At 31.3% G+C, this 12,321-nt stretch overlaps 1 long non-coding RNA gene across 1 annotated transcript; it reads left to right on the top strand.

Moving 5' to 3' along the window:
- The first annotated feature begins 5,478 nt into the window (after nucleotides 1-5,478).
- On the top strand, nucleotides 5,479-12,321 carry LOC107446849 (uncharacterized). Its single transcript, XR_001584438.4, has 3 exons — nucleotides 5,479-5,606; nucleotides 9,053-9,199; nucleotides 12,142-12,321. It is a non-coding gene; the product is annotated as an uncharacterized lncRNA (long non-coding RNA).

The raw sequence follows: 12,321 nt of genomic DNA, 5'->3' as shown, positions 1-12,321 counted from the left end.
ATCGCTCTCCTGACCAAACTATGGGGACCACATTTCCCAGATTGCGGCTACCCCCTATATTTTGAAGGTTAGAAATCCAAATATGTAAAAAAAAATACATGTTTATTCAGAGAAAGTACGTTTTTGTGTCTGATTTCGTAACTTAATTAATAGTTAGCACTAATTAATTAGCATATTTGAGGTCACCCCCAAAAACCATTAAGATTGATACTTAGTTTGTGAAAATCCGATGTTTAGAACGAAAGTTATTCAGGGTGATATCTTTTTTTTTTTGCGGACTGTACACTCTATCCCCTGAGCAGGCGCGGCTCTCGAGCTGGCATAGCAGTAGCTCGATTTATTTTATGTTTCAATGAAAAGTTTCAGTTATGAATTAAAACAAGTAAATTTCTTAAGGTGGTTCATACGACTCTTAAGCATCCAATTTCTTTTTACCTTTTAATTTCTCCAAATGGGTTGAATGTGTTAGAAATCATAGCTGATATAATTGTTGTTTCTATATTGAATAAAACCAGATAATGGTATGATATTTATGAAAATCAATTAACTCCAAATGCTTTGTAATTTTTTTTTATTTTTAAAAGTTCTCAGAATTTAAAATTAAAAGAAATATATATCATTTTGTTTGTTTGTTTTCGAACATCGTCGTTTTCTTACAAAACAGAAACTCACTCTTGCTAGTTTGCTGCAGTTTAATTGCAATTTAAACATTCCATGAAACTTTTTAATTATCATAAAAATCTCATTGTGTTAATTTTTCTTTAATCTTTCTCTTGAAATGACTTTTTTTCAATTTATAATTTGTTTTGCAATCATACATTTTCGTATTTGTTTTATTAAAGTTATAATTTCATTCAAATATGATAAATTAATACAAAGAAGTGTTGCATATTAACGGAAATTTATAAAAAATTCCGTTTCATTAGCTGTTACGAAATAATTCATTCGATTGAAATTATTAAATAAGAAAAATATGAAATATATGTGCAAATTTTTTTATTTTTACTTTCTTAAATTTCCTAAAAGAATACATTTCGAAATAAAAATCATAAATCTCTTTATACAACAATAGATTAACAATCGAAATCCACGAAATTAACAATCGCAATGAAAAACAATAAATATTATTTTGTAATAATCATTTTGTCTATTAACAAAAGATAAATATTCATTAAAATCTTTAAATTCAATGAAAAATAATTGCAAGAAGCAATATTTATTGTATTCGTACTTACTAAAAAAAGTATTTGAAAGGAATTAAATTTTACAATAGCAGTTTTTCAAGTACCTTTATGTTTTACTGAATTACTTTCGTTGATAAGTTAATTGTTTATCTCTAAACAATTTATTGCGGATGAATCTAATTACATTATACCAAAGGGTGCTCCGAGAAAAAGCCGAGTGTTCCGTGAAAGGTTAAAAGGGGTTTAAAGAATAAAGACTTGTATTTACTTAAAAGAAAAGATTTTTGAAAACTGTATTTATAATTCGATCAAATTAGTAATCGAATAGTCATTTAATATTTCAGTTCTCTTTGTGAAATTAAAGTAAAATACCAAAAAGATAATATTTAAAATTATTACTTTTCTAATGAATCAATATTGAATTAATTTTGAAATGGGTCTGCATCTTGGAAAAAACTGCATTTGTATTTCCTATTCTACTTTTAAAATCAAAATAAAGCAACTAAATTCGTTTGTATGGAAATATGTTTTTCTGGTAACTGTTTATAGAAATTCTTTTAGCTTTCCTTTCAACGAAAATCATAATTATGCTTATTTATTTCATATTGAGCTTAGTTTATACTGAAACCGAAATTAAAACTTAATTAGAAACAGCTGCAGAATTGCGAATTCAATTATCGGATATAAAACCTAATTTTAGACTACAAATGAGAAAAAAAACTATTAAAAAATTTATTCCTCTAATTAAATATTTTTTTTTAAACTTGAGAAGTCTTTTAATGATTATTATACTTGCAATTGTTTTTATATACATTATTATTTAAGGCTGTTTTTTGAAGATTCCGTCGTAATATGAAATGATGCTTTCTGCGAATACTATGCTATTTTTATACTGTGAGTAGGCAACTGTTAGGTTAAGTTTAACCTATCTAAAGCCAGCACTCTCTGCTCTTATTTTGAAAATGGCGCAAAATGTCACTACGGAGGAAAGCCACAGTTTTATGAAAATGAAAAGCGTTTGGAGTCTAACTTTTTAATATTTAAAAATTTACTCCAATGCTGCAATACCTAGGCTCATAAAAATTTACAAAAACTGAGTGTGAGGTAGATGAGTATGATAATTTTCATCTAGGTAGGAAAATGCCTCTAAATTAGTGATTCAAGAAAAATTAATAGCTTTTAAAATATTTGAGTTATTTGTCTTTTCTAAAGCCCAGATAATTCGTCACGGCAAGATTAAACATATAGTTCAAAATCATCGCATTGCTTCAAGTGCAAATTACTCAAGCTATGCTTTCTTTATTTTCCTTGGCGACAGAGCTTCGAAAAACAGAGTTAAAAAGTCAGGGTTCCGCCGAAAGATATTTGATTATTTAGGGTTCTAAAGCCAAAAAAATTTGGGAACCACTGTTTATAGTAACCTGTTACTCTTGTGTGATAATTGTGTTTCCTAATTAGTTCATTTTTATGTTAAATTTTAAATTTTAATACAGAACTGTCTCAGTTTCTTATAGAGCTTAAGCAAAACTTGGTGTTCTCTGGATGTGTTCCATGAAAATACTAAAACTGTTTATTGAATATAAACACATGTTATTACTCAAGCTTACTAAGAGTCCAATAGTTAGAAAGAAAAAAACAAACTCAATTACAATCAAAGGTTTTTACTTTCTAAATTTTTTTAACCCCTTCTATAGTGTTTCAATGTGAATGAATTCTCCTCCCCCTCCGAGAAGATGATCAAAACAAGTGATCCGAAATAGGTTTGCTGTTTTTTAAAGGTATATTGCAAACAACGCTCTATATTGAAAAATTTTAGGCACAAAATTAATAAATTGGTAATTTCGGAAAAAATGAGCACCTATATAACATGTTTTGTTTCAAATCTCTTTACACATACTCAATCTTCAATCTTCAATCTACTCATTTCAAATCTTTTTATTCTATGAAAAATTTAGAAATACTAGAATTTCAATGGAAAAGTAGCAGGCATTTCTAGTTTATATGAGTATTTAAGAAAATTGTTCCTGCAATTTTCATGTTGTACAGTTAAGGCCTTACTCAAGGGGATAGGGAAGAAAGAGGGACAAGTGTCATTGGCCCCAAACCGCTGAGGGCCAGATTACAATTCCTTTCAAAAATATGGTTTTATTAATGATTTTTTTAAAAAGAAAATGGCGGAGAATTTCTTTATATCAATATAAAAATTACAGTTTTAAATAAAGGATCTTAAAAAAATTCTATAAAATATTAAAATAAGAAGGCTTTTTTAGTACTTTAGGAATGGTCCCGTAAAATTTTTTTGCAACCACGGGTGAAGCTATCTGCTTTCTCCGTTGCACTGCAGCTTTCGTGGAACAATTCACCATCTATCCTAAAAAAACAAACAAACGCTACCGGAAGTCTTGAGGTCCTCTTCTGACGTCATAACATTAAAGTGATTATTTCTTTTTTTGACACTTTTGATTTGTTTGTATATACTCGGAATATTTAGTTTTTCTTAAATTAATTTTTGTGCCGTGTTCTTGTGAAAAAATGTGTTCTTCATATTTTAATATCATATAAAGATATAAATTTTTTTTTGGGGGAAATTATCCTAAATTTGTATTGCAATTACATGATAGTTAATTACAGATTTGTATAGCAATTACAATTTGGTTTACACCAGCAGAAATTCTTCTACTTGAATCTTATCTTATACCGGAAGTTGAAACAACCTCTACAAATACTGTCCCCTACCGTGAAAAACACGAAACGCTGTCGAGAATAAGGTGAATATAGGCATAAATTAAGAGAGGAAGGGCACGTGGAAAGGGTTTTGAAATGGAATAAAACAGTGCTATAGTTTGTCTAAAATGAGAACTCCCCCAGACATTCGTCTGAACCTGTGGCGGTGACTATGGTAACGAGGTATGACTATTTCAAGTAGGGGTGCGGGGTCACTCTTTTGGAGTTGTTTCGCCTCGTGTCAGTGAGAGAAAGGGAACATCTTTCTCCGGTCAATTGTGTTAGTCCCAGTACCCTCCCTGAAATGCGCCATTCTTGTTTCCGTGGCACCAGATGGCCTCAAACTTTGTGGCGAGAGGAGTTCTTAGCTTAGACAAACTATATTATTGAGCTAAATCTTTATTGTCTGATAGGGTATGCTTCTTTAATAATAATAGGGCATGAATCCAACAAATAAGAAGAGCTTTGAAACAAGAGAACATGAGAGAGTTGACACAGTAAAACAAACTTATCAAGACTGACGCCATAAATTAATCAACAACAATGTGCCATTATGGAATATTTTTTCTTCAGTAAAATGAAATTGAGAGTTTCTTTGCTAGAAATCAGAACTTATTCCGCCAAAATCGAGGTACCAGTTTTACTCCACTCTTCTCCATAGATGTAACATAATAAAAAAAAAGATAAAAGAAAAGAGAGATTAACGAAGAAAATGAAGAAAAATAATAAGTTTCATTTATTGCTCATGAACTGCAAGTACATAAAACTCATAAAATAAGTTAAAAATATGGAGAAAACATGGAAAAAATATATATACTTTTAAAATAAAAGATAAAAAATTTTTTTAAAATCAGATATTTTCAAAATATTTTTACAAAATTAAAAAAAATATTAAGAATTTGTTAAAAAATAGGGAAACGATATAATCTCATCATCAGCTCACACGATTATATCAGTAAAAAAATTGAGCTAGAAGAGTCCCGAAATTTTAGCAGCATTTTCAATTTCTCCCCCTTATATGTATATTACCCAGAATTTTTCCAAAGACCATGCTCTACCTTTCAGAAAGAGTAAATTATGAACAAGAAACACATGAAAATTAAAGACAAATAAATGAAAATATAATATAAAATGATAAATAAATATACTTTAAAATTGTTGTTTCTTTGTGGGAAAGAAAAGAGGGGTTGGTGAAAAACTTTTTTAAATCGACATTTTTTTAAAAATATTATGTTTTTGAATGCATAAAACTGCGAGGAAATTTGAAAATTATTGGTTTTAAAGTCATCAATATATGATCTTTTACTGAACAATTTGTCCTCATGAAGAAATCTTTTTTTAATTTTTACAAACTCATTATTTTTTATTTATTATTTCACATTTTCAAAAGACTGAACTCAAAAACAATGATCATATTGCAATATCCTTTCATTAACGATTCGATTACTCAAAGCATCCTAAAAGTAATGAAGAAATACGACTTTTAGTTATTTTTTTTCATGATTTCGATTGTTTAAAATATAATTAAAACCTTTATAGGATATTTCTACCATTAAAATTTTCATATAAAATAGAGAACTTGCTTGTCATATTTATTGCCTATTTTGTCTTCCCAACGATTAGTTTTATTCTAAATCGAGAAAATGAAATTCGTTATCGCTTTGTGCTTTACCCTGTTGGTGCTTAGCATTACTGAAGGTAAGTAAATTATTAATATATTTCATTATTTCTGGCTTTCTTTGGCAAATACTCCATTATAGTTATAAGTCAAATGAAGAAAGAGCTAAAAGATTTTAATGTTGAATACAAAAATTATGATATTCCGTATAAAACTTGAACAACCTATCATTAAAGCAATTGTTTGAGGTATGATATGTTACGCTTCTCTATTATAGAACAGCGTGCATTAATATAAGAATTCGTGCAGTATTAGAAACGGTTGTGGTACTGAAAACTGACAATCAGTGTTAGTAGAATTCGATCAGATTTGCTATATCACAGCACGGTTAGTAAACTTTAAACCTTGATCCCAGTATTGATTAACAGTCATAGAATTGTAAATTCAATTTGCCATATCTCGTTCTTATTTGTGTGGTGAAGGGGGGATAGCCTGGTTGGCTGGACATTGGACTCGCGTTCATGAGAACGGTAGTTCAAATCCAACCGGTCGAAGAATCCCCGTGTATTAGATTGTGATTTGTGCTCGTTAAACAGGATCACAAAGTCCTTCAAGTTCCCATAACAAATTAGTACCTCTAGAGGATCTGAATTGGAGATTGATCGTTCTCTGGTTCCGGTCAAAATTACGATCCGTGGATGAATGAATTGAGTATTATTGGGTCCTCCCTATAAAACGGACTGTGACGTGTGTGTGGCTGCAGTTGTATTCTTTTCCATAGCTGACGCCAATAAAAAAATAAGAAACGCACCCTCTGCCTTTAAAAATCACTTGATTTCAAGCAGGCTTGCTGGTATTGGCAAGTGGCATAAGTGACAATAACCACAACTGATGCTGTAGCAATCAGAGTCACCAATAATAAATGAAATGGTAGCGATTAAAATTTCTCACCACTTTAAATATTTAAGTAAAGTGTCCTATTGTAATGGAGAAAGTTGATATAAAAGGAATAAAATACTAGGCGTTTTGATTAATGCAACATCGTACCTACCATGATATTTCAATTTACAGTAGCGTTCCAAATGAAAATTTGAGTAAGTTCATTTTTTAGAATGCCGTACTTTATTTTACGTTAATGTTCTTGAAAAAACGAAGATCTCTTAGGACCTTCCAGTGCAAGAATACTGAGGACAATTTTTTTAAAGTACTCTGTGCTCATAGTTGCAATGAATGTTATTTTAATGAATATTATGAATAATTGGGAATATTACGCCTACACATTTGTTGAAAACTAGGTTAAGCCTTCACTTCTTTTTTGCTGTTGTATTTTTGCATTTATATTTGTTATGAATTTGAATAAAATAATTTTTTACCTTGCATAATTATGCAGCAATAATTAAATTTTAAATTTGACTTTTTTAAAAAAATTTATATCTTGTATTTGAGGGAGTTGTAAAAAGTGCATACTTGTAATTTTTTGTACAAGAGTTCATGGGATTTTGTATTTATTTTAAAAGTATTGAAGTTTAGCCTTAATATTTAGACATAATTCAACCATAATGTGATTAAATCTTGAGCATATAAAAGCATTTTTTTAAAACACCTATGGCAGTTTTCTATCTCTGCGCTATAGCAGGTTTTTGTGGTACGTTTTGCTCAACTAGTAGTGAATCGCCTTACAAATGCAATTGACTCCTGTGGTACAAAAATCACAGATATTCTGCAAAAATTAAGCACATGCACAGTGCGCAAACAAAAAAAAGCAAAAAATCGAAGCATTTCGATTTATGATCGTAATTTCACGTGTCAGGATTGAATCCTTGAGATTGGAGGAGGTGATCTCAAATGTGCTAATCAATTGGCGCAGACGATATTTTAAGTTATGAAATCAGACACTTTCACTTGTCATGCCCCTTTTTTGACTGATTTAGATTTCTTGCCCTCAAAATTTGGGGGGAGGGTAAAATGGTTATAATAATAAATAGTTTGGTCAGAAGAGCGATCGAAAGCTTGAATCAATTAATGTTAATTTTACTTTTTGCGTAATTCGCCATATCTTGAAAACTTTTTTAAGCGAATTGAAAAATTTTTGCACATAATTATGAAATTTGTTTGTCTAAAGATAATTGACCAGGCAAACTAAATGAATTTGAATAATTATTAATTATTATTTTATTTAATAATGGTCAAAAACATTTCGAAATAAAAGATATAAAAATTTTTACATCATTTTTAAGAATGTAATGTTTTGTAACAAAATACTAAATATGAAAGAAATCGGTCGAATAGTTCTTGAGAAATTGAATTTTAAACAAAGTCAGATATTTGATATTGAACTGGGCGCCAACCAACCCCAACCCCACACTAACTACGCCTATGTATAGATAAAGGCATACGGCCCTATTGTAACCTTTTAAATCCATGACCACCACAAAATTAATATATTCTTAGTGAGAAACCTAAATTCTCCTGAGGAAATATATTTTGTTTTTAATTCTTTCACCTTTTCTACGAAGTACATTTAGTGTTGAAATTTTTTACTCTATATCACAGAAATATATTTTTGTTGTCAAATAGTTAAGATAAATATGATGGCATCACTAGTTTGTGAAACTGTTTTGGACAATTTGAACAATGGGATGCCTGCAAGCGACGTAGAGTGGGCATATCGATCCAGATCGTTTGCTGAAACGTGGGATTTGTTTACGTTAGCAACTGTGCTTTCCGTTCTATTTTGTGTAAATCAAGTCCGTCAAGCATCAATTCTCTTAAATGACATATTCTATATTCTTTCACAATAATTCCTTCACAAATATTTCAATTTTTTTCACTACAAATTTCTTACTTAATACAAAGACAGGCACGAAACCATGTCAAACATAAACAAATTAACTATGCATCGAAGTTGCCAGGTGTGCAGAACAAAAATTATCACATCTATATATATATTTCTCTTACACGGCACCAAAAAAAAGCCTCATTACAACTCCCCGAATGGCAACGTTAGAAAATCGACCAATGATTGCTGCTAAAAATGTCTCATGGCAAATCTATATGAGGTGGCTCAACATATAGCGCTTTTAAAAACGGAAACATTAACCAGAGTGAGCATTATCAGGTTGTTCAATTCAGGTTCAGGAGTTGGCGAGCATTAGAGAGCAGGGGGCGGAGCCTCCTAGTAAACAAATAATAAATCTAAGTCAAGTAAAAGGCGTAGGCGAGAAATAATTGTATTTCTGCAATTTCAATGTACGATACGACGCTGTATTTAATTAACTTCGCGTTAATTAACATTCTAACTTATGTTTAGAAACTTAGCTCAACTTTAACACTCCATTTTACTCATAAATGATCAGCTGGCGCTGACGTCGTAGGTCACATGGGTGGGTATTCGTGATCTTCTTCTTCTTGAAGTGCAAGCACTCAATTAAATTAATATTTTGCCCTGGACAAACATTATATTTTAAGATTTCTGATATTGTGTTTTTAAAAGCAGTTATAAAAAGTAATTATTTTTCTCTTCTAGTAAAAAGTGACTATTATGCAGATCATGAAGCAAGTCCTGCACCAGAAGGATCACACTCAAATCACCAAGTCGGTGACGGTTCACATCATGTTGAACAAAAATTGCCTAACCCATCAGACTATGCACAGCTTCCACATCTTAAGAAATGTAAGACATATGTGTTAATTTGAACTTTTTATTTTACAGGAGAAAACTGAACAGGAAATTTAAATTCTTCTTTAATCTAATATATAAAAAAAAACTTGCTATTTTGTGAAAATTAAAAAAAATAATGCAGTCGAACCTCTATTTAACGAAGTTGATAAATCCCGATAATAAGATCGTTATATGGAAAATTCGTTAAATAGAAAATCGCCCTTTAAAATGCTTAAACAACACCTTGATACCATTGATACAACTTTATCTTGTAAACTAGTATCTATTATTTATTTTATAAATCATAAGTCTTAACCATAAAAGAAAGCTGAATCTAAAACAAGAACATTATCCATTGTTACATTATCATGCGACCTACATTTTCAACTAAAAACAGCTGAATTAATGCATGAAATTTTGACTGTATTTGCTGTATAAAATTATAACTGAAAAATAATTTTAAATAGGGAAAGTGGATCTCAAAGAAAAATTCGTTAAATTAAAAATTCACTTCGCAATTTGGAAGTTATTTTACGCAGAAATTTCCAAAATGTTCTTGGTTCCTCAAAAAATTCGCAAAATAGAGAAATTCGAAAAATGGAAGTTCGTTAAATAGAAGTCCGACTGAACTCAATGAATTCTTATAACTAACTTCATATTAAAGTAGTGGAACCTCGATCGATCGTTTTTCATGGGATCATTGATTTTAAAGGTTTGGAAAATGGAAAACGATAAATGCGGGTGAATATTAAATATCAAACAATGACGTGAAAATGCAAGAAGAAGTAATAAAATAATTTAAGGGGAAGAGCACATTTCATGTTTATGGTTTTGAAACCGTTTACGACTAGTATGGTTAAGAAATCATGAATACAAAACTATACGGTTTTCTTAATCTTTTATAACTATCATTGTTACAAAACATTAAAAAAGAAACTTAACTGGACATTGAGGATAGTTTAACAGCTTTATGGTGCTGCCAAGCCACCTATCCGTGAATCAGAGTGTCGTATTTCAATAGCCCAGGGTCACATATTGGAGAGTTCGCAAACTCTTCATGTGTTGAAGGGAATGGAAAAAATATTGTTTTGAAAACGCTGTTATTGGAAATCTTATGGACTGCATTTCTGAAGTTGTATTATTATCTGATTCCGAAGCCGAACTTCAAGCAATTGATGCAGCTAGTCGCTCCAGAACTTAAAAACCATCAATAGTTGCTTAATTTTTCTCTACTCCCAGAAAACAAAATAAGGTCAACAAATCCTTTTAATGTAAACCTAAAAAGGTTTGTAATACGGTTTACGTGTAAGCCTTCGAAGCTTAAAACTAGATCTGTGACATTCTGCTTTATTCCAAACACATTACTCTTATCCAAAACCTTGGAAAACAACCTTCTGTATAAAAACCTTAAATCGAGGCTGACTTAGGGTTTTAAAGCGTGAAGAAATCCTTTAATAAAGCTAGTCTCAAAGTTAAAATAATCTTAAATCTAGATCATTATAAGGTTTCTTTTCACAAAGTCTTGTATGCTCAGCTAAAATCTACCTTGTCATGAATTTTAATGGACAATGTAATTTAATCCTATCACTAGTGGTTCCGCAGTGGACTGATCGATTCCCAGCAGATCACCGAAGTCAAGCATCACTGGTTGCGGTCAGTGTGCGGGTGGGTGAATACTTGGATCAGTCTGCGTAGGGACCGAGGGTGTGCGGTATTGGACCTAGTTAAACTGTTCTACCGTAAAGTGCTCGTCTTCGCGTGCAGGTCGTTGGGCTACCGAAGAAGGGGTGCCATTCCCTCTGCAGAGGATCAAAATTGTGATGACATGTCTTCGGATCATCCTCAGGGATGTTTCCCAGACCGTCGCCAATAGCCCATTGCGCAGCTCTAGTGCGACGTAAATGAACTACAACAACTACAGCAACCTATTACTAGTGCGACGGCAGCTAAAACGTCATTATGGACCTAGGTGACAATATTTTTTAAAAAAGCTTTAAAAAATGGTTTTTAATCATTTTGGAATGAAAGGTTTGAAACTGCAATATTTTTGCTTTATTGAAAAAAGGTTTTTAGCTCAAACATTTTCGTGGCAATGAAAAGAAAATTTTGACACAAGGTTGCCGTAAGGTTACATGCCTTCTGGGACTGGTTTGACAGTAATAATACGACAGCTCTCAAAAGGATTCCGGCCCACTGTGGAATCCAGCGAAATGGGGCGATACAGTTCCTTGTAAAAAAGGGGACTTTTGTCCTCCAGAAATATAATTCCAGACTACCTTTTAGTAATGTCAAATGTCTAACAAAGAACATCTTCTGGGATTATTTCCGCGAGGAACTCAAAAATCTCAATTCTGATAAATCTTGGATTAAGCAAATTCTCAATATCCCTCAGTGTCCTAGGATGAAATCTGTTGCCATGTTTCACCTGATATCTGAACATGATTGCTTGAATATACATCTCGCATCAACGTGGTTCCTGATCATTTTTCTATCCTGTGTTATCTCCAAGAAGAGATGGACTTGTCTCAACTCTTTAGATGCCATGATCTTCGTCGAATATCAATCTGAGAACGCTGCTGGACTGTCTCATTTATAGATTTATTGTGACCTTTTTAATATCCAATTGTCTTTTAATGTACTATTGGAAACCAAAAAAAGATCATAACAGATTTTAGGTTATACCTGATTGTATCTGAGTGATAGAAATTAACTAAGAAATCAGTCTGATTTGTCCGTGATATTTCAGGCATCTTCTTTGTTATTGAAAACCATGCTGTGTGATATCGAATATCTTTTAAAGGTGATAAATGAAAATTTTCACTTACAAGTGTCGGTTGTGTCAATGAAAAGTTTTTCAACAGCTATTCTGTGATTATACCTTTAATTACGTTTTTATATAAAGTTTTTCTTTTATTTATATTTTATTTTGAATCTGAAAATAATTTTTTTTTCAGAACCTGGAAGGAGACTCAAAATTGCGCTATTTGTAGCACTGCTTGCGCTGCAAATGTTGCTGATTATGCTTAATATGTATTTCTGGATGGATGAGAGGAGTTATAAAAAGTTTGCTGTGTAATATCAAACTAATAAGATGTGAAAAATAAATATACTTAAATAAAATGATCTATTTTTTT

This window comes from Parasteatoda tepidariorum, chromosome 3, assembly GCF_043381705.1.
Source record: "Parasteatoda tepidariorum isolate YZ-2023 chromosome 3, CAS_Ptep_4.0, whole genome shotgun sequence".
NCBI classification, from domain to species: Eukaryota; Metazoa; Arthropoda; class Arachnida; order Araneae; family Theridiidae; genus Parasteatoda; species Parasteatoda tepidariorum.
Note: the sequence above shows the minus strand (reverse complement) of the source record. Positions and strands in the feature narration are given on the sequence as shown.